The following is a 19,182-nucleotide window of genomic DNA, read 5'->3' on the forward strand; positions in this document are numbered from 1 at the left end:
GTAGGGGTATCAGTGTAGGGTGTTCGGAGTAGGCTCTGTCAGTGTAGGGGTATCAGTGTAGGGTACTCAGAGTAAGCTCTGTCGGTGTAGGGGTATCGGTGTAGGGTGTTCGGAGTAGGCTCTGGCGGTGTAGGGTGCTCAGGGTAGGCTCTGTCGGTGTAGGGTGCTCGGAGTAGGCTCTGTCGGTGTAGGGGTATCGGTGTAGGGTGCTAGGAGTGGGCTCTGTCGGTGTAGGGTGCTAGGAGTGGGCTCTGTCGGTGTAGGGGTATCGGTGTAGGGTGTTCGGAGTAGGCTCTGGCGGTGTAGGGTGCTCAGAGTGGGCTCTCTCGGTGTGGGTATCGGTGTAGGGTGTCGGAGTAGGCTCTGTCGGTGTAGGGTGCTAGGAGTAGGCTCTGTCGGTGTATTGTGTAGGGTGTTCGGATTAGGCTCTGTCGGTGTAGGGGTATCGGTGTAGGGTGCTCGGTGTAGGGGTATCGGTGTAGGGTGCTCGGAGTAGCCTCTGTCGGTGTAGGGTGTTCGGAGTAGGCTCTGTCGGTGTAGGGGTATTGGTGTAGGGTGCTCGGTGTAGGGTGCTCGGAGTAGCCTCTGCTGGTGTAGGGTGTTCAGAGTAAGCTCTGTCGGTGTAGGGGTATCGGTGTAGGGTGTTCGGAGTAGGCTCTGTCAGTGTAGGGGTATCAATGTAGGGTACTCGGAGTAAGCTCTGTCAGTGTAGGGGTATCAATGTAGGGTACTCGGAGTAAGCTCTGTCGGTGTAGGGGTATCTGTGTAGGGTGCTCGGAGTAAGCTCTGTCGGTGTAGGGGTATCAGTGTAGGGTGTTCGGAGTAAGCTCTGTCGGTGTAGGGGTATCAGTGTAGGGTGCTCAGAGTAGCCTCTGTCGGTGTAGGGGTATCGGTGTAGGGTGTTCGGAGTAAGCTCTGTCGGTGTAGGGGTATCGGTGTAGGGTGCTCAGAGTAGCCTCTGTCGGTGTAGGGTGTTCGGAGTAAGCTCTGTCGGTGAGGGTCCTCCATGTAATAAATCTGTGTCCCTCTCTGTCTATGTCTCCTCCTGTGTGCTCCGCCCCTCCTCTTCTCCCCCGCCCCGCTCTCACATCCTGCAGTCTCCGTGTCTCTGCAGCTGTCTCCGGCTCTCCTCTCCTCCTCTCTCTGGTGTTCTCTCCTCCTTTCCTCTCTCCGGCCTCCTGTCTCTCTCCTATGCGGACTGTGTAGTGAGTGTCCCCCGCCCAGCGCTCTCTCTCCCGGGCTGTGTGCGAAGTGTCCCCGGGCCGCTCAGTGATCTCTGGATGTGTCTCGCCTTCCTCGGATCTCCAGGCCTGATGTGCGGTGTCCGTGCACGGATCTCTCCCTCTCATGACGTGTGATCGGACGGATCTCCTGGCCTCTCCGGATGTCTCTTCGTGCTGTCAGGAGGCCTGAGCTGTGCGGGGACAGAGGACGGGGTAAGGAGCCCGGTGTGATTGATCGGTGTATGCTGTGATCGATCTGATCAGTATGTGCTGTGATTGATCAGATCGGTTTGTGCTGTGATCGATCTGATCAGTATGTGCTGTGATTGATTCGATCGGTTTGTGCTGTGATCGATCTGATCAGTATGTGCTGTGATCGATCTGATCGGTATGTGCTGTGATCGATCTGATCGGTTTGTGTTGTGATCGATCTGATGTGCAGGGTGATCTGTGACGTGCCGGGTGTCCCCGGCCACCCCCGCCCGCCCCATCCCAGGCATTCCCCGCACGGCTGGCACTGGATGTGTGCTGTCAGTATGCTCGGCATGTGTGGTATGTCTGGCAGTACAGTGCTGACCTTCTACATACTCCATGTGTCCGCTCCTCTCCCTGTGTCATGGGGGATCACACCTCCCACCTACCCCTCATCACAATAATAACAGTGGGATGTGATGGGGTCACACCTGTACCCATCACTGACAGCTCCTAGTATTATGTAATAGGTCAGTGATGTCATCCCCATCCCCCCCCCCCCCCTGTCATCCATGGGACCCCACCCAAAAAACTATTTCACCCGTCACGGCCCTGGACTCCTCCACACGGGGGGATCACACATCCCACAACCTCATCGTGTGTGTCAGAGCGGGCGCCCTCCTCGCCTCTATAGAACGCCATTCACCCCAAATTACTAGACTCACTGTGATTGGTGGATAGAAGTAATATCACTCACTTAGAACAGAGCTAAACACAATTCTATGTTACTGATTACCAATCCTTCCAGGTGATTCCTTTATTCTTACTGTACATATGTGCCAGGACCAGGTTTACCCACATGCAGGCAGTCCCATTCATGTCAGTTAGGATGCAGCGGCTGCACGGACACAGTTGCTACTCCCAATTTGACAGCGTTGTTGTGGGTGTGTCCCCCCGAGCGCACACTGCCTTTGTTTGCGGATATGTACCCGGTGTCCTGTCAGAATACCGATACTCAGAAAATGAAATGGAAGTGACGTTCTCTGTGAAAAATGCTTACTGCGCATGCGCCATGCGTTCCAACATGGCCGCTATGCGTTCCCTAATGTGACAGAACATGAAGGCAGCAGCGAACATCTTCTTACACCCAGGCAAGTCTTCATTTTACACTTATTTTACCAGTAAACTCACCTCATCCTGAAATACAAGATTCCATTTTATTATTATAGTATATACAGCGACAAGCATGCAGGCAGAAGGTGGCGACGGCCATCTTGGTACACCCTGCACTGCTCAGCGACAAACTGATTGTGTAGGGAAATAGACTATTTCACTTGGTCGTGGTGAGATAGTAAATTTTAGTATATACTGATAAAATAAGTGTGAAAATTAAGACTTTGCTGGGTGTAAGAAGATATCCACTGCTGCCTTCATGTTCTATCACATTAGGAAACCTATTGAAACGCATAGCGGCCATGCTGGAACGCATAGCGCATGCGCAGTAAGCTATTTTGTTGGCAATGTCACTTCTGTTGCATTTTCTGATGGGTAGCGGTTATCTGATAGAACACCGGCACAGATGTCAAATTGGGAGCAACAGCTGTGTCCGTGCAGCCGCTGCATCCCAATTGACATGAATGGGACCATCTGCACACAGCACAGGACACCTGTGTATCCCATGTTGGTAAGCCTGGCCCTGGCACAGCTGTATAGTGTAGTATGTGTAGACGAGGCCTTAGAGCGGAACTGAACACATTTGTAATCTATTACTGCAGTGCTTACCAGTCCTTAGATGTGTTGGCTATATTAGTTTTCATTCATTTTTACCCACTGATCTGGCCCGTAAGTCTGATATTATTTATTTCTTTAAAGGAAGTCACATTAAGAGCCGGTTCACACTGGGGCGACCTGGTCGCCTGACAGGTCGCCATAGGTCGCCTGCCATAGAGACCCGTTCTAATAGGAGTGACACAAGTTGCTCCGACTTAGAAAAAGGGTCCGGAGCTTCTTTGGGGCGACCCGGAGCGACCTGCATAGACTTCAATGTTATGAAGTCCGTGCCGGCCGCTCCGAGGTCGCGGTGCGAGCAGCGCACCGCGACTTGTGAGGTCGCCCCGGCAAGTCGGATCGCTCTAATGTGAACCGGCTCTAAAGAGGAGCTCCAAGTGATTGTAAACAATCACCTTGTAAAACAACACATTTAGTTTAAAATAGAAATGAAAGGCAAAACATTTTTGTATAGATGCAAAAAACATTATATAGATCTTTTTTTTTCCCCCTTATTTATAAGTGATCACATTCTCTCTGTTCTCTGCATATGAGCTGGGGGGAGGAGAAACAGCGGTACGCTGATCTTCCCAGTGAAAGGCTGTGCAGGGGGGTATGTCAAAACAAGTTTGATCATTGGAGGAGAGCAGGCTGTGTGAATGGGGAAACCAAAAAAAAAAAAAACCTGACAGTTCAGGTTGGTGCAGCTGTACTAACAATCTGATGTTAGTACAGTGATTTCCCCTGCTGTGCTGGGATAGTCCCCACGCCAGAAAACTCCGGTCAGTGCTCTCAGCCGTTGGCTATTGGCTGAGATCGATGATTAGGAGGCGATCGGCAGACCTTTTATGGTTATGGCCCTTGGACCGGCTAACGCACACATGGGCCAAAGAGCAGCCAGTTTCTATTGAACTGGCCAATGCCGCCCGACATTCAGCCCGTGTGTACCAGGCTGTAGATTGGCCATACATACAATTTTCTTGTATAATTTTCCTTTAGATTTACCAAAACTGTATAATATTAGGTCAAACCTAAACACTTTGAAATTCTATGCAATCAGGCAGACTCTTGCACTACATAGTTGAAGGTAAATCTAAAGGAAATTGAATAAGAAAATTGTATAATATATGGGCAGCTTAAGTTCAAAGCCTAGCTAGAGAATCACGGCCGCCTGCTCAGAACTTTATGTAAAATGTACAAAGTGACACTTCATTTATGTCACAGCAGCGTGGCGGGCCACACTTGATGTGCAGGACCATGCGGAGCGGTGCGATATTATGGAAACATGTATAATATTGCAGTGCACTGAAACGCAGAGAAACTTTGCATTCTGGTCTGAACTTCACACACAGAAAACTATTGTCATTGCAGTTACCTGCGTTTTTCCTTGAGAGAGGTAAATACTCATTGTGTGAATGGGCCCTAAAGCCCAACTTCAGGAGGAATGAAATGGTAACACAGTGCATTGTCTATCCATTCCCTCACTCAGTCTTCATTCCAAACATGTCTTCCTAATCCATTCTGCAGTGTAATAGATTAAAGTCACAGTTTCCTCTATGAGCCAAGCTCATATACTGCCCTGGGGACCAGACATTTTTCCTGCTGGGTATTTTCTTGCCCACTGGTCACCTCCCCTCCCCTGCCAGGTCTCCTTCCTGTTACTGGAGCCAATGAGAGAGGACCAGCGTCACCTCCACCAATAGGAGATGTCCACATCATGCAGGCATTGATGAGGACACCCGTAGAAGGACCCCAGGAAGTAAATTGAAGGGAGAAGGATTGTCACATGAACATGGCTGTTTATAGAAATCACGGGGCCCCCTACAGACTATCTGATAAGGCACCCCCCCTCCTCCTATAATATCCAATTATATTTTTACTATAATGCAATGCCGTAATGCTATGCCTCATTATAAATTATATAAATATAAATTATACAAATTATACCCCAGAACAAAAAGAATACAGAGGCCGCACCAGCCTAGCGCATTACCTTTGCAACAATTTATTAAAAAAAGGAATTTCTGTACATCATACTCACAAACAAGATGACTTGTTCAAGTGTGATTAAAAAAAAAAATATATGTGTGTGTATATGTGTGTGTGTGTATATATATATATATATATATATATATATATATATATTAGTCCACCAATTGTCCGTACAGCATAATCTACTGGTTTGAAACAGTTGTGGGATGTAAATCTCCAAATGAAGCTGACGCGTTTCGAGGGTGACCCCTTTTCAGAGCTGGATCAGCTCTGAAGAGGGGTCACCCTCGAAACGCGTCAGTGTCATTTAGAGATTTACATTTCACAGCTGTTTCAAACCAGTATATTATGCTGTATGAAGGATTAGTGTGTGTGTGTGTGTATATATATATATAGATTTATTTTTTTTATCACGCATTAACAAGTCCTCTTGTTTGTGAGTATGATGTACAGAAATGTATTTTTTCAATAAATTGTTGCAAAGGTAATGCGCTAGGCTGGTGCGCGCTCTGTATTCTTTTCGTTCTAGAGTCTATCTGGGTTTCCCTGACCGGTTTGGAGTGGCAGCACAGCCGTAATAGCAGCTAAACAAGTGGAGTCGCTCTTCTGTAGACCCAGCCACTAGCAACTCTCAAGCGCAGGAGCATTTATTTCTTCAGAAATGATACCCCCATTGAACAAGACCTATTCAAAAAAATAGCAGCATGAAGACAATATCTGCACCCCACAGTGAGCGATCGGGACCACTGTGTTCATTTAGAGTGGTGAGCCCCCCCTGCTCATTACCCTGAAAGAACCCACCTGTGTGCCCTCAGCAGCTGCTGGCGGGAGAGGAGGGAAAATGGCAGAACTGCAGGGGAAAAGGGCACACAGGGGTACCAGGCAGCAGGCGGAAGGGAGCACAGATACTAGAACCGATCCCCCTGCAGTGCAGCCGAGGAAGGAAAAGAAAGTAGAACCTCGCAGCACTGCACAGTAGTCACAAGTGTCAGCAACAAGGCAGTACTGCCGGCCCTTCTGCTCGTCAGGTGCCCGGGCCCCCCTTTTGAACTGATGAGGCCTGGGCCCAGTACAGAAGGGCTGGCTGTACTGCCTTCTCAGCGATTCTGCACATGACCATAGGGTTAGGTAAGGAAAATAGGCATTTTTATTTCTTTTTTCATACAAGCAGTTAGTTGGAGAGGGAGAGGGCTTGTTAATATTCTGGAGTTGGGTTCTAAAGCAGAACTAAACTCCCCAAAATACTCCTCTCCATTTTCAAGCAAAGTAACAGTTCTATCCTTCACCAGCTGCTGTCATCGTCTCCCCAGGATACTTCTAGGTGCCAGGTTTTTGGCCTCTTTATCTATTCAGTAGAGGACAGCCAGCAGGCAGGTAAGTGTTTGTTATTACAGATGAGACATAACACCTCTCTTCTGTGATAAATAGCCTGCCTGCTCACAGCTTTTTACAAGTTAGGTTTAGTTCTGCTTTATTGTAGTAAAATGAAGGACAAAAGGGAGGACAATAATCCCTGTCAATAATATTTTTGCCATCTGTGTCCTATTGGGGTGATTTCCCTTAACTTCCTGTCTAAAAACCACAACAGGAAATGAGAGGGAAATCATCCAAAGTGAGGGAATCCCTGAATAATGCCCCTATTGGAAGATTACCCCTCTATTCCTGTTCTGGGGACAACCCACAATCTGTGATTTTTTTTTTTTTTAATTTTTTATTATTTTTTCACTTGGGATTGGTAAACAAGACAAATAAAGTGAATCTTCCTAATCTGAACACAGAAAGCAATAAAAACCTGACAGGTGTTCTAATCCTCCTCCACTCTATCCAAAATGGAAACAAGTTTTACCTTCAGTTATACGTTACTGGATTTCTATGCTCCAGAACAATCTTGGGATAAATTGCAGATCACTATTTCTTAGATGTGGTGGCTGGGGGGGTGTTAGGCTGGCCATACATGATACAATTTTCTTTCAGTTTTCTGTCAGATTTTTTTGAAATTTACCTTCAACTATGTAGTACGAAGGCCTGCCTAATTGGATACAAGTGAAAGTGTTGTTTTGCTTTGACCTCACATTATGTGGTTTGTGGTAAATCTGACAGAAAATTGTACTACAAAGTTGAACATGTATGGCCAGCTTTAAACAGCCTAAGGTGACAACACTGCTACCTGATCGATACAGTGCAGTGAGTGATTGTTGTCACTCTGGGACAGGAAGTGTGTTATGGCAGTGCCACCAGGTGAAAATAGAGGAAAGGAAACCAATGCTGCATTATATCATTTTTACTTTGAGTTTGGATAGACTTTAAGCACTTCAGCTCCGGAAGGTTTTACCCCCTTAAAGAGGTTGTAAACCTCTGAATTAAAAAAAAAACAAACACTTGAAAGAAAAACACATAATGAGCTAGTATGCATCGCATACTAGCTCATTATGAAATACATACCTAAGAACGAAGCCCCGCAGTCCCGACCGCTTACCTATCTCATGGACGACATGCTCTGTCGCCCTTCTTCCGGGTTGCGGCATCCGGCCATCTGATTGACATGCGCGCAGGAACCGACGGTCACGGCACGGGGCTCTGAAGGAACGGCACGAGCGGCCGTTCCTTCAGACGCATGCGCCAGTGATGTCACTGGCTGCATGTAAGGTAAATATCTCCTTAACGGTACATGTTTAGGAGATATTTACAGTACCTATAGGTAAGCCTAAATTAAGATTTACCTATAGGTACAAGTTACAGAGGAGGGTTTACTTCCTCTTTAATGACCAGGCCATTTTTTGGGATTTGGCACTGCGTTACTTTAACAATTGCGCAGTAATGTGACGCTGTACCCAAATACAATTGATGTCCTTTTTTCCCACAAACAGAGCTTTCTTTTGGTGGTATTTGATCACCTGTGTGGTTTTTAGATTCTGCGCTATAAACAAAAAATATTTTTTGAAAAAAAGCAAAAACAAAACAATATTTTTTACTTTCTGCTATTAAACATTCCCAAGAAAAAAATGTAAAAAATCAATTTTTTTTCTTTTTTTTATCAGTTTAGGCCAATTTGTGTTCTGCTACATTTTTTTGGTAAAAAAAAGCATATAGTAATTGGTTTGCGCAAAAGTTATAGCGTTTATAAACTATGGGATAGATTTTTGGACTTTTTATTTTTATTTCTTTTTTTGACACAAAGTGACACTTTTTGGGGACCAGTGACACCAATACAGTGATCAGTGCTAAATAATACGCACTGTTACTGTATAAGTTACACTGGCAGGGAAGGGGTTTTTGTTATGTGGAATTTTTGCCGCGGTCTTTCAAACGCAATTTTTTAAAAAAAATAATACATTTCACTAAATTTAAAAACTAAACTGTAAAGTTAGCCCAATTTTTTTTATATTGTGAAAGATGATGTCACGCCGAGTAAATAGATACCTAACATGTTGCGGTTTTAAATTGCGCACACTCGTGGAATGGCGACAAACTACGGTACTTAAAAAACCTCCATGGATGATGCTTTAAAAATGTTTAATGGTTACAGAGGAGGTCCTTTTCTAGAATTATTGCTTGTGTGTGATTTGAAGATCGTTTTCATTTGTGGGTGCGACTTAGGTATGCGTTTTCTTTGGTGCGTGGGCTCACGGAGGCGCTTTAAAAACTTAAAGCGTCTATTTACACAGACAGTGGGACTCAGCCCTGCTCCCGTGTCACCAGATTTGATTGACAGCAGCGGAACCCAATCGTTCCCCCTGCTATCAATCTGTCCAATGAGGAGAGAGACAGTGACTGGCGCTGCTGCGCTCGTGTACATCGCTGGATCAAATGTGCTCAGATAAGGAAAAGGAGGGGTCTGGGGGACAGCTGCAGCTCACCTTATTGCATAGAATTCATTAGGGTGAAAAACCTTAAGGCTTTACAACCACTTTAAGCTTTAAACCATTGGTAATTTGAAATTGATTCCCGAAGACTCAGAGTTTTAATTAAAAAGATTGAGACCAAAGATAGCATTTGTTACATTTCCGTGTGTTCACTGTAAGGTGTAAATTTAAACATTCCAAGAAATAATGGTTAGTTTTCTAATCTGATTCCATGAGCTGAACGTTCTATTGTAAATGCCCAGTCATCCTTTTAAAAACATAAAAGATACCCATTATAGGCAATAAAGTTGTTCATATGCGTGCTTCATCCTTAATCTGGTTCAAATGCCTCTATGAAAATTTTATTTCTAGTTTTACATGGCTGACTGTCATCTCATTAGGCCTCATGCACACTGGAAGTTATCAAAACGTCAGTAGAACGCTGTAGCTGTAGGAGTTTTACAGGTTTTTTGCAGTAGCGTTTTTTAGTTTTTTTTCAGCTGTAGCGTTTTTTTTTTTTTTTTTTTAGCAAAACTATTTTCCCGCAAAACGTAGATAAACATGGAATAGACGTTTTTTTTTTGTCATCCTTTGGCGTTTATTCAGCGTTTTTTAGCTTTTATCAGTTAGAGCGTTTTTACAGCTGAAAAACACCTCTTAAAGAGGAAGTAAATGCACGTAAAAAAAAAAACAAGAAAAAAAAACCTGTAAAGACAAAGGCATAATGAGCTAGTATGCATCACATACTAGCTCATTATGAAATACCTAAAAACGAAGCCCCCGCAGTGTCGCACGCTCAGCAACAGGGCGGCCGACATGTCCGGCCGCCCTGCTTCCTTGTTCGCGTCCTCCGGCCATCTGATTGGCCCGAGGCGCGATAACATCACGCGCGCGGGAGCCGCCGTATACGGCATATGGTTCTGAAGGAGCGCACAGGTGGCCGTTCCTTCAGAGCGCATGCGCCAATGACGTCATCGGCTGCATGCACTGTAAATATCTCCTAAACGGTGCATGTTTAGGAGATATTTATAGCACCTATAGGTAAACCTTAATATAGGCTTACCTATAGGTAAATGTAAAAAAAAGTGGGGTTACAACCTCTTTAAAACCCACTAGTATTTATTTATATATCACTAGTATTTATTTATTTATTTTCAGACAGAAAACTGCTGATAACAGCCTGTGTGTGCATGGACACATAGGATAACATGCTGGGGAGTTTATAGGCTGCAGAAAAAAACGTCTGACGCCGAAAACAGCAGCTGTAAAAACGTGCAGTGTGCATGCGTGAGGCCTTGAGGCTGCATTCACATGTCAACTTATAATCGCGGGCAGAACCGCCGCGGTTCCGCCCGCGATTTGGAGATTTATTGCAAATCGCGGGACGCCTAGCGTTGCCCGTTGATTTGCAATAGCCCCCCAAACGCCGAGCGATGTTGCCGCGATTTACGCCCGCCGAATCGCGGCAACATCGCGCAAACAAAATCGCGGGACGCAATACGCTCCAAAGAAGCTCTTGTACTTTTTTGGAGCGTATTGCGTCCCGCGATTTTGTTTGCGCGATGTTGCCGCGATTCGGCGGGCGTAAATCGCGGCAACATCGCTCGGCGTTTGGGGGGCTATTGCAAATCAACGGGCAACGCTAGGCGTCCCGCGATTTGCAATAAATCTCCGAATCGCGGGCGGAACTGCGGCGGTTCTGCCCGCGATTATAAGCTGACATGTGAATGCAGCCTAAGTGCCGGTTCACACTATTGCGATGCACTGCAAATCTACTACGTGTTCCCGCATCACATTCGTAGCACAGGCAGTTCACACTCCCATATGCGAATCGCTGGGGGTGTCAATTCAAAGTGAACGACACCCCCAGATCAGATTGCATAGCTCAATGCGATCTGACAGTTTGGGCATGAATCGGATCGCACTGGTGTGAACCACCAAAAGGGTCCTGTGCAAATTCACTGCAAAAGGGGGGGGGTGCGAATTCAGTCATACAAATTGTATGGCTGAATTTGCACCGCACAGATATCGCATGTAATTTTAGGAGCAGTGCGCTCCGAATCACATGCGATGTCTGTCATTGCAATAGTGTGAACCGGCACTATAGGCCGGGGATCTGTTTATAGGTATAATTTGGTGCATTGTAGAAGAGGCTGAACGGACATTTGTTGTCACACGTGTGGCGTCGCATTCAGGTGAAGCTGATTTCTGTTCCTCAGTAGTAATGTTGAAATGGATGGATAAGGAGGCAGCATTATGTGGGGGGTTGTTATATCTGTTCTCTGGCTATGAAGGTTTGTCTCTGCTTTGTGTCATATGGTTGAAACAGAAGATAAAGCTTGGCTTGGCCGAACAACCAGTGCATTAACATCTGTCGCTAAAACCTGCTTTGACCCAGATATAATCACCTTGAATACTGAGGCCTAAGTCCTGGCATAAATGAAACGCTGTGCGTGTTGGGTCTGTGATAACTCCTTACTAAAAATGTCCGATGCTTTGTATTGGGGCTACGGCACTCTTGGCCTTAGTTGGGTTAATCAGTGTGTCTCTGTTTGTTGCACAAAGCCCTTTTCATGCTGTGGGACGATGACATTTCACATGATGGGAGAAAACCTCAGGATATCCCATTATGGGAAAGTCATTGACTCATGGATGGTGGCAATTAATGTGATCTGTGGTTGTAGCTGGGATGTGCACTCCATTATTATTGGTGATTAGTCATTCGCTGCTACTGAATTTACACTTTGCTGCTTTGTAACCAGCCTTCTCATTATGTGAAAATTCACTTTGTGTCACTGATGTTCATGCTTTATTTTCTGGACGCCTTGCGTGTTTTTCAATAAGGCTGTGTCATTCTGGGTCATTGTCATAGAATGTTGTTGTTTTATGCGATTTCGATTTTTTGTCACCCCTAACTCCTGGCTTACACTGGTTTGCTTCTCCAGTTATATATGTTCAATGCTAAACCAGCCATTCTTAACCAGGGTTCTGTGGAGTCCTAGGGTTCTTCCTGAGGGAGCTAGGGTTTCCTTGAAGTGTAAGCTTATTGGCATCCTATCTTATATAGCTCTGGTTTGCACAGCACTTGGAAGAGCCAGCATCATCACACCAACTATTCTTCCCACTGGCAAGCAATGTAAGGGGGGCATTCTTCCCACTGGCAAGCAATGTAAGGGGGGCATTCTTCCCACTGGCAAGCAATGTAAGGGGGGCATTCTTCCCACTGGCAAGCAATGTAAGGGGGGCAATCTTCCCACTGGCAAGCAATGTAAGGGGGGCAATCGTCCCACTGGCCAGCAATGTAAGGGGGGCATTCGTCCCACTGGCCAGCAATGTAAGGGGGGCATTCGTCCCACTGGCCAGCAATGTAAGGGGGTGGGCATTCTTCCCACTGGCCAGCAATGTAAAGGGGGGCATTGTTCCCACTGACCAGCAATGTAAGGGGGGGGCATTGTTCCCACTGACCAGCAATGTAAGGGGGGGGGCATTGTTCCCACTGACCAGCAATGTAAGGGGGGGGGGGCATTGTTCCCATTGACCAGCAATGTAAGGGGGGGGGTCATTGTTCCCATTCACCAGCAATGTAAGGGGGGTCATTGTTCCCACTGACCAGCAATGTAAGGGGGGGCATTGTTCCCCTTGGCCAGCAATGTAAGGGGGGACATTCTTCCCATTGGCCAGCAATGTAAGGGGGGGCATTCTTCCCATTGGCCAGCAATGTAAGGGGGGGCATTCTTCCCATTGGCCAGCAATGTAAGGGGGGGGGGCATTCTTCCCCTTGGCCAGCAATGTAAGTGGGGGGCATTCTTCCCCTTGGCCAGCCATAAAGGTGGGGGCATTCTTCCCCTTGGCCAGCAATGTAAGGGGGGCATTTTTCCCCTTGGCCAGCAATGTAAGGGGGGCATTCTTCCCCTTGATCAACAATGTAAGTGGGGGGCATTCTTCCTACTGGCCAGCAATATAAAGGGGGGGGGCATTCTTCCCCTTGGCCAGAAATGTAAAGGGGGGGGCATTCTTCCCCTTGCCCAGCAGCAATGTAAGGGGGGCATTTTCCCCCTTGGCTAGCAATGTAAGGGGGGCATTCTTCCCACTTGCCAGCAATGTAAAGGGGGGCATTTTTCCCACTGGCCAGCAATGTAAGGGGTGCATTCTTCCCACTGACCAGCAATGTAAGAGGGGCATTCTTCCCCTTGGCCAGCCATAAAGGTGGGGGGCATTCTTCCCCTTGGCCAGCCATAAAGGTGGGGGGCATTCTTCCCCTTGGCCAGCAATGTAAGGGGGGCATTTTTCCCCTTGGCCAGCAATGTAAGGGGGGCATTCTTCCCCTTGATCAACAATGTAAGTGGGGGGCATTCTTCCTACTGGCCAGCAATATAAAGGGGGGGGCATTCTTCCCCTTGGCCAGAAATGTAAAGGGGGGGGGGCATTCTTCCCCTTGCCCAGCAGCAATGTAAGGGGGGCATTTTTCCCCTTGGCTAGCAATGTAAGGGGGGCATTCTTCCCACTTGCCAGCAATGTAAAGGGGGGCATTTTTCCCACTGGCCAGCAATGTAAGGGGTGCATTCTTCCCACTGACCAGCAATGTAAGAGGGGCATTCTTCCCCTTGGCCAGCAATGTAAGTGGGGGGCATTCTTCCTACTGGCCAGCAATATAAAGGGGGGGGGCATTCTTCCCCTTGGCCAGAAATGTAAAGGGGGGGGGCATTCTTCCCCTTGCCCAGCAGCAATGTAAGGGGGGCATTTTTCCCCTTGGCCAGCAATGTAAGGGGGGCATTCTTCCCATTGATCAATGTAAGGGGGGCATTCTTCCCACTGGCCAGCAATGTAAGGGGGGCATTCTTCCCACTGGCCAGCAATGTAAGGGGGGCATTCATCCCACTGGCCAGCAATGTAAGGGGGGCATTCATCCCACTGGCCAGCAATGTAAGGGGGGCATTGTTCCCACTGGCCAGCAATGTAAGGGGGGCATTGTTCCCACTGGCCAGCAATGTAAGGGGGGCATTGTTCCCACTGGCCAGCAATGTAAGGGGGGCATTGTTCCCACTGGCCAGCAATGTAAGGGGGGCATTGTTCCCACTGACCAGCAATGTAAAGGGCATCCCCCCCCCCCACACTCCTAAACATTTTGTTTTTGACGGGGTTCCCTGAGACCTGAAAATTATTATTTTTTAAGGGTTCCTTTGGGGTAAAAAAGCTTGAGGAAAGCTGTTGTAAACAAAATTCAAGAAGCTAAGGGGTAGGAGTTTTTCTAAACCTGCACTACAAAAGATTTTTCAAATAGAAACCCAAATCTTGGGTGAAATAAATATGTAAAAAAGTGTCTCAGCCATGTTTTCAACATTCCTCGACGTGAATGTCAACTAGGGTTTATCGGTAGGTTCAAATGGGCACTTGATGCATCATGTCCAAGCTTCTCACCAATGTTAGGCATTCTTTAAGATCGTTGTCAGCGATTTGATTGATTATCATACATGTAACAACGTCTTTACTCTCTAGTAGGTAAGAGTACTTGCTACTGTCTTTCAGCAGCTGGTTTTTATCCAAAGATGGTATTTAAAAAAAGGTGCCTTTATTAACGCCGTCAACCCTGATTAATGTTAGCGAATTGTACATCTTTCAGATTCCGTGCTTTTTCTGTTAATTCCGCACACTCTTGTTGTCGATCAAAAAAGAAGCTGGAGATAGGCTTTAAATCTTTTACGGCTCGTTCACAACAGCTGGCGTGCGCCGTGATGGGGGCAGTGCTGATGCTTTATAATGATGCATCGCACAGTTTATACATTTTTTTTTTTTTAATTCCAATTTTATTGAAATATGACAGATTTTAGTCTCTTTAGCGGGTTGCGATGTTGTGTACTGCGTCGCAACACTGCGCTAAAATAACAGAGCACTTCCTTAGTTATTTATTTTTTTCATGGCAAACAACAACTCCAGAGCATTGGTGTGAACTGAGCTCCGGACATAAGCCAGATTGCTTTATGTATGCAATGGGACTGTGTTGGGTAAGGCTGCAAAGGGATCAAATGAGCTCTTAGTGGAGATTTTCTATGGCTCTGATATGTTCGTTCTCATTTATAAAACTTGGTCAAACTTAGGCTCCATTCACACCTGAGCGTAACGTTTTCAGGCATTTTTTTGGGGCTTTTTACAGACTTTTTTGGGCTTTTTACAGACATTTGTTGGGCTTTTTACAGACATTTTTTGGGCTTTTTACAGACTTTTTTGGGCTTTTTACAGACTTTTTTTGGGCTTTTTACAGACTTTTTTTGGGCTTTTTACAGACTTTTTTTGGCTTTTTACAGACTTTTTTGGGCTTTTTACAGACTTTTTTGTAGACTTTTTTGGGCTTTTTACAGACGTTTTTTTCTGGTGTTTTTCAGCCGTTTTTTGCAGGTGTTTGGAGGAAGGCATTGACATCTAACAAACACGCTTGTAATCTGCCAAAAAAGAAGCTCATTTACTTTTTTGTTTTTCTTCTGGAGACAAAAAGCTCAGATGTGAACAGGGGCCATTGAAATGAATGGGATTTTGCTTGTTTGGCGTTTTTGATTCTTCAGAGATGAGCGGTTTTTTTTTGAGCTGAAATACGCTTAGGTGTGAACAGGGCCTTAGTGTTCCATTGCTAAAAATAATAGCAACATTTTTGGTGTAAAATTTTTTTTTATTGAAACTTCTATCTTAGGATCTAATTGGACACAACGAGTAATGGAAATGCCTTCACCTTTATGATGTGTACTTTGCTGACCATTCTGTTTTGCAGACACCTTTATATTCTTTGTTGTAGCTCAGTATTGATTGTACGGATACTGATTGTTCAGTGCTGATTTATTGCTCCTGCTTGAATGACAGTTTAACCGTTGTAAATTCCAAGTGTTTTTTGTGTTAATTAACTTCAGTTTGACACAGTAATGTATGTGTGTTTCTGTGGAGGAAAGGGGAACCGTCTTTTAAGAAGTGAGACTTTTTTACCAATTTGTGCAGAATTGAGCTATTTTTGTGGTCAGCGTTGCTCATTCGTGGCTTAATCATTTAAGTATATGTCAGGACAAGAAAAAAACCCAATAACCTGCAGTTAAATTTCTGTTATTGAATACATATTTCCCCATGTTTTATCAATTTATAGATAAAATCCTGGTAAGGCATATTTTATACATAGTTACCTTGGCCCAGCTTGGACCAATGTAACTATGTATTTACCAGCCCTGGGCGATGCCCCTGGAAATTTCAGATCACTGAAGTACACACAGCTACTACAGTGATTTCCGTTTGCTTCCGGGTCCTGTGCTGAGCGACTGGCCTGATGCGTTTTGAACACAGAAGGTTGGCCGTTTGGGACGAATGCAAATCTCTGAATGGATGCAAAGCGTTCTCTGATTGAACGAGGTGGAGTGGTGGGGCAGTGACATCACACACTCCACCTCATCCAATCAGAACACTTTGCATTCATTCAGAAAATGCAATGCATTCTCCGAATGGCGCTCGTGCCAAGCAGCCCACCACCTGTGTTCGCAATATATCAAGGTGATCGTTTGGCATATAGGACCCAAAAGCAAATGGAAATCACTGAAGTGGTCTACTTTGGTGATTTCCAGAATATCATCAAAGAGTTAATTTATTTCAGTAATTCAACTCAAATAGTGAAACTCCTATATATTGTATAGATGCGTTACACATAGAGTGATATATATTTTAAGCTTTTTTTTCTTTTGATTTTAATGATTATGGCTTACAGCTAGTGAAAAACTAAAATGCAGTATCTCCGAAAATTAGAATATTACATAGGATCAATGAAAAAAAAAAAAGGATTTTGTAATACAGAAATGTTGGCTTACTGAAAAGTATGTCCATATACACTATAGTAAGCACATAATACTTGGTCGGAGCTCCTTTTGCATGAATTACTGCATCAATGCGGCCTGGCATGGAGGCGATCAGACTGTGGCACTGCTGAGGTGTTATGGAAGCTCGGGTTTCTTTGGTAGTCGCTTTCAGCTCATCTGCATTGTTGGGTCTGATGTGTCTCATCTTGCTCTTGACAATACCCCACAGAGTCTCTATGGGGTTTAGGTCAGGCAAGATTGCTGGCCAATCAAAACACAGTGATACCATGATCATTAAACTAGGTATTGGTACTTTTGGCAGAGTGGACAGATGCCAAGTCCTGCTGGAACATTGAAAACAGCATCTCCATGCAGCTGGTCTGCAGAAGGAAGCACGAAGTGCTCTATAATTTCCTGGTAGAGGGCTGCGTTGACTTGGGGACTTGATAAAACACAGGGGACCGACACCAGGAGATGACATGGCTCCTCAAATCATCACTGATTGTGGAAACTTCACACTGAACCTCATGAAACTTGGATTCTGTGCCTCTCCACTCTTCCTCCAGACTCTGGGACCTTGATTTACAAATGAAATGCAACATTTTCCACAGTCCGTGATGATTTTTTTCTTTTTTAGGAGCCCCGACCAAGTATTAAGTGCATACGATACTGTACATGGACATACCTTTCAGTAAGCCAACATTTCTGTATTAAAATTCCTTTTTTTTTTTTTTTAGTCTTATGTAATATTCAAATTTTCTGAGATACTGAATTTTGGGTTTTCACTAGCTGTATATAATAATCATCAAAATTAATAGAAATTCTTGAAATATATCTCTGTGTGTAATGCATCTATAAAAAATGAGTTTTCCTATTTATATTGAGTTACTGAAATAAATGACCTTTTTGAATATATTCTAATTTTATGAGATGCGTATATATACATACGTATACATACACATACCATGCCTGTAATTCAAGGACCCAGTGAGTACAGAATACCTGTTACTTTGCCGGAAATGCACTAAGCCTCTAAGCTGTGTTGTGGACGGGATGCCAGCATTATTGTGAACGGAGTGGTGCCATCCCTTCCCAGTTTACTCAAAGCGTCCTTTCACACGGGCTTTCCGCCTGGCGGACTCCGTTTTGCTCAGCGAGGAATCGATCCGCCCATCCCCGCTGAGCAGGCGGATGATAGGTCTGTCTCCGCTTACTTTGCAGAGACAGTCCTGTCAGATTCCCGCTCTCCTCTTTGGGAGATCGGATGAAAACGGGCCGCCCGTTTTTCATCCGATCATATCCGACCCGATCCTCCAGACGGATGGAAAATAGGAGATGTCTCTGCTGACATCTGCTGCTCCATAGGGGTGCATGGAGCATCCGATCAGATCCGCCTGAAAAACTGACAGGCAGACCGGATCAAAAAAAGCGTGTGTGAAAGGGGCCTTACAATACTACCCAGACCCACCTACCCTCCCATCTCCGCAACATAATAGCCGATCATTCTGTAGTCCCAAGATATAGACTGGGAGGGTTGATAACTTTTCTTGAGATAACACAAGAAGTGTGTACAAGATCCAGGACAGCTCTTAATTTCTGACATGATCTACAGGTGTCTTTTTTTTTTTTTTTTTATTTTATTTTGCACATATTGAACAGATCTAACAAAATGCTTTCAACTGTGTATTTAGCAAACCAAAACCAAGCAAATAGGAGAAATTAATTGTTCAGATATACATACACTTTTAGACCCCGTTCACACTGGGGCGACTTGTCAGGCGACCTGGTCGCCTGACAAGTCGTGGTGGGTCGCCTGCCATTGATTAGCACAGGACCCATTCTAATAGGAGCGACACAAGTCGCTCCGACTTAGAAAAAGGGTCCTGTACTACTTTGGGGTGACCTGGAGCGACCTGCATTGACTTCAATGATATGAAATTCTGAGGTCGCCCCGGAAAGTCGGGTCGCCCCTATGTGAACCGGCTCTTAAAGTGATGCTTTCATTATTTACATTGCTTGCATAAGGTGTGGCCATTTTTGTAATTTCTTTTCTTTTAATTAAATGCTCAAAGTTTGTTACAGTTGATGAGTTTCAGAGTTTATGTGAATACAATGCCCTTTTTTGTTCTCCTTTGATCTGTTCAATAAACCATTGAAAGTTTTTTTTATTATATCTGTTCAACAAGTGCAAAAAAAATAGCAGTTCATTCAACCAGAAATCTTGTGAGCTGATTCCTTCCCGTACTCTCTGGATTGTTATCAGGTAACATTGTTTATGGCTTTCTGTGTTAACTCTGCATCTCTATACGTTTCCCTGGTCCCTGACTTAGGTCTAGTACACACGGG

At 45.2% G+C, this 19,182-nt stretch overlaps 1 protein-coding gene across 4 annotated transcripts in view; it reads left to right on the forward strand.

The window, feature by feature from the left end:
* The first annotated feature begins 1,157 nt into the window (after nucleotides 1-1,157).
* MYO9A (myosin IXA) overlaps nucleotides 1,158-19,182 on the forward strand; it is a 225,862-nt gene continuing 207,837 nt past the window's right edge. For all 4 annotated transcript variants that reach the window (XM_082257060.1, XM_082257061.1, XM_082257063.1 and 1 more), the window contains exon 1: nucleotides 1,158-1,436. The gene's annotated coding sequence lies outside the window, so the exon portion shown is untranslated. The remainder of the gene's footprint in view (nucleotides 1,437-19,182) is intronic.

The sequence above is a fragment of the Pelophylax lessonae genome (assembly GCF_965119305.1).
Source record: "Pelophylax lessonae genome assembly, chromosome: 4".
NCBI classification, from domain to species: domain Eukaryota; kingdom Metazoa; phylum Chordata; class Amphibia; order Anura; family Ranidae; genus Pelophylax; species Pelophylax lessonae.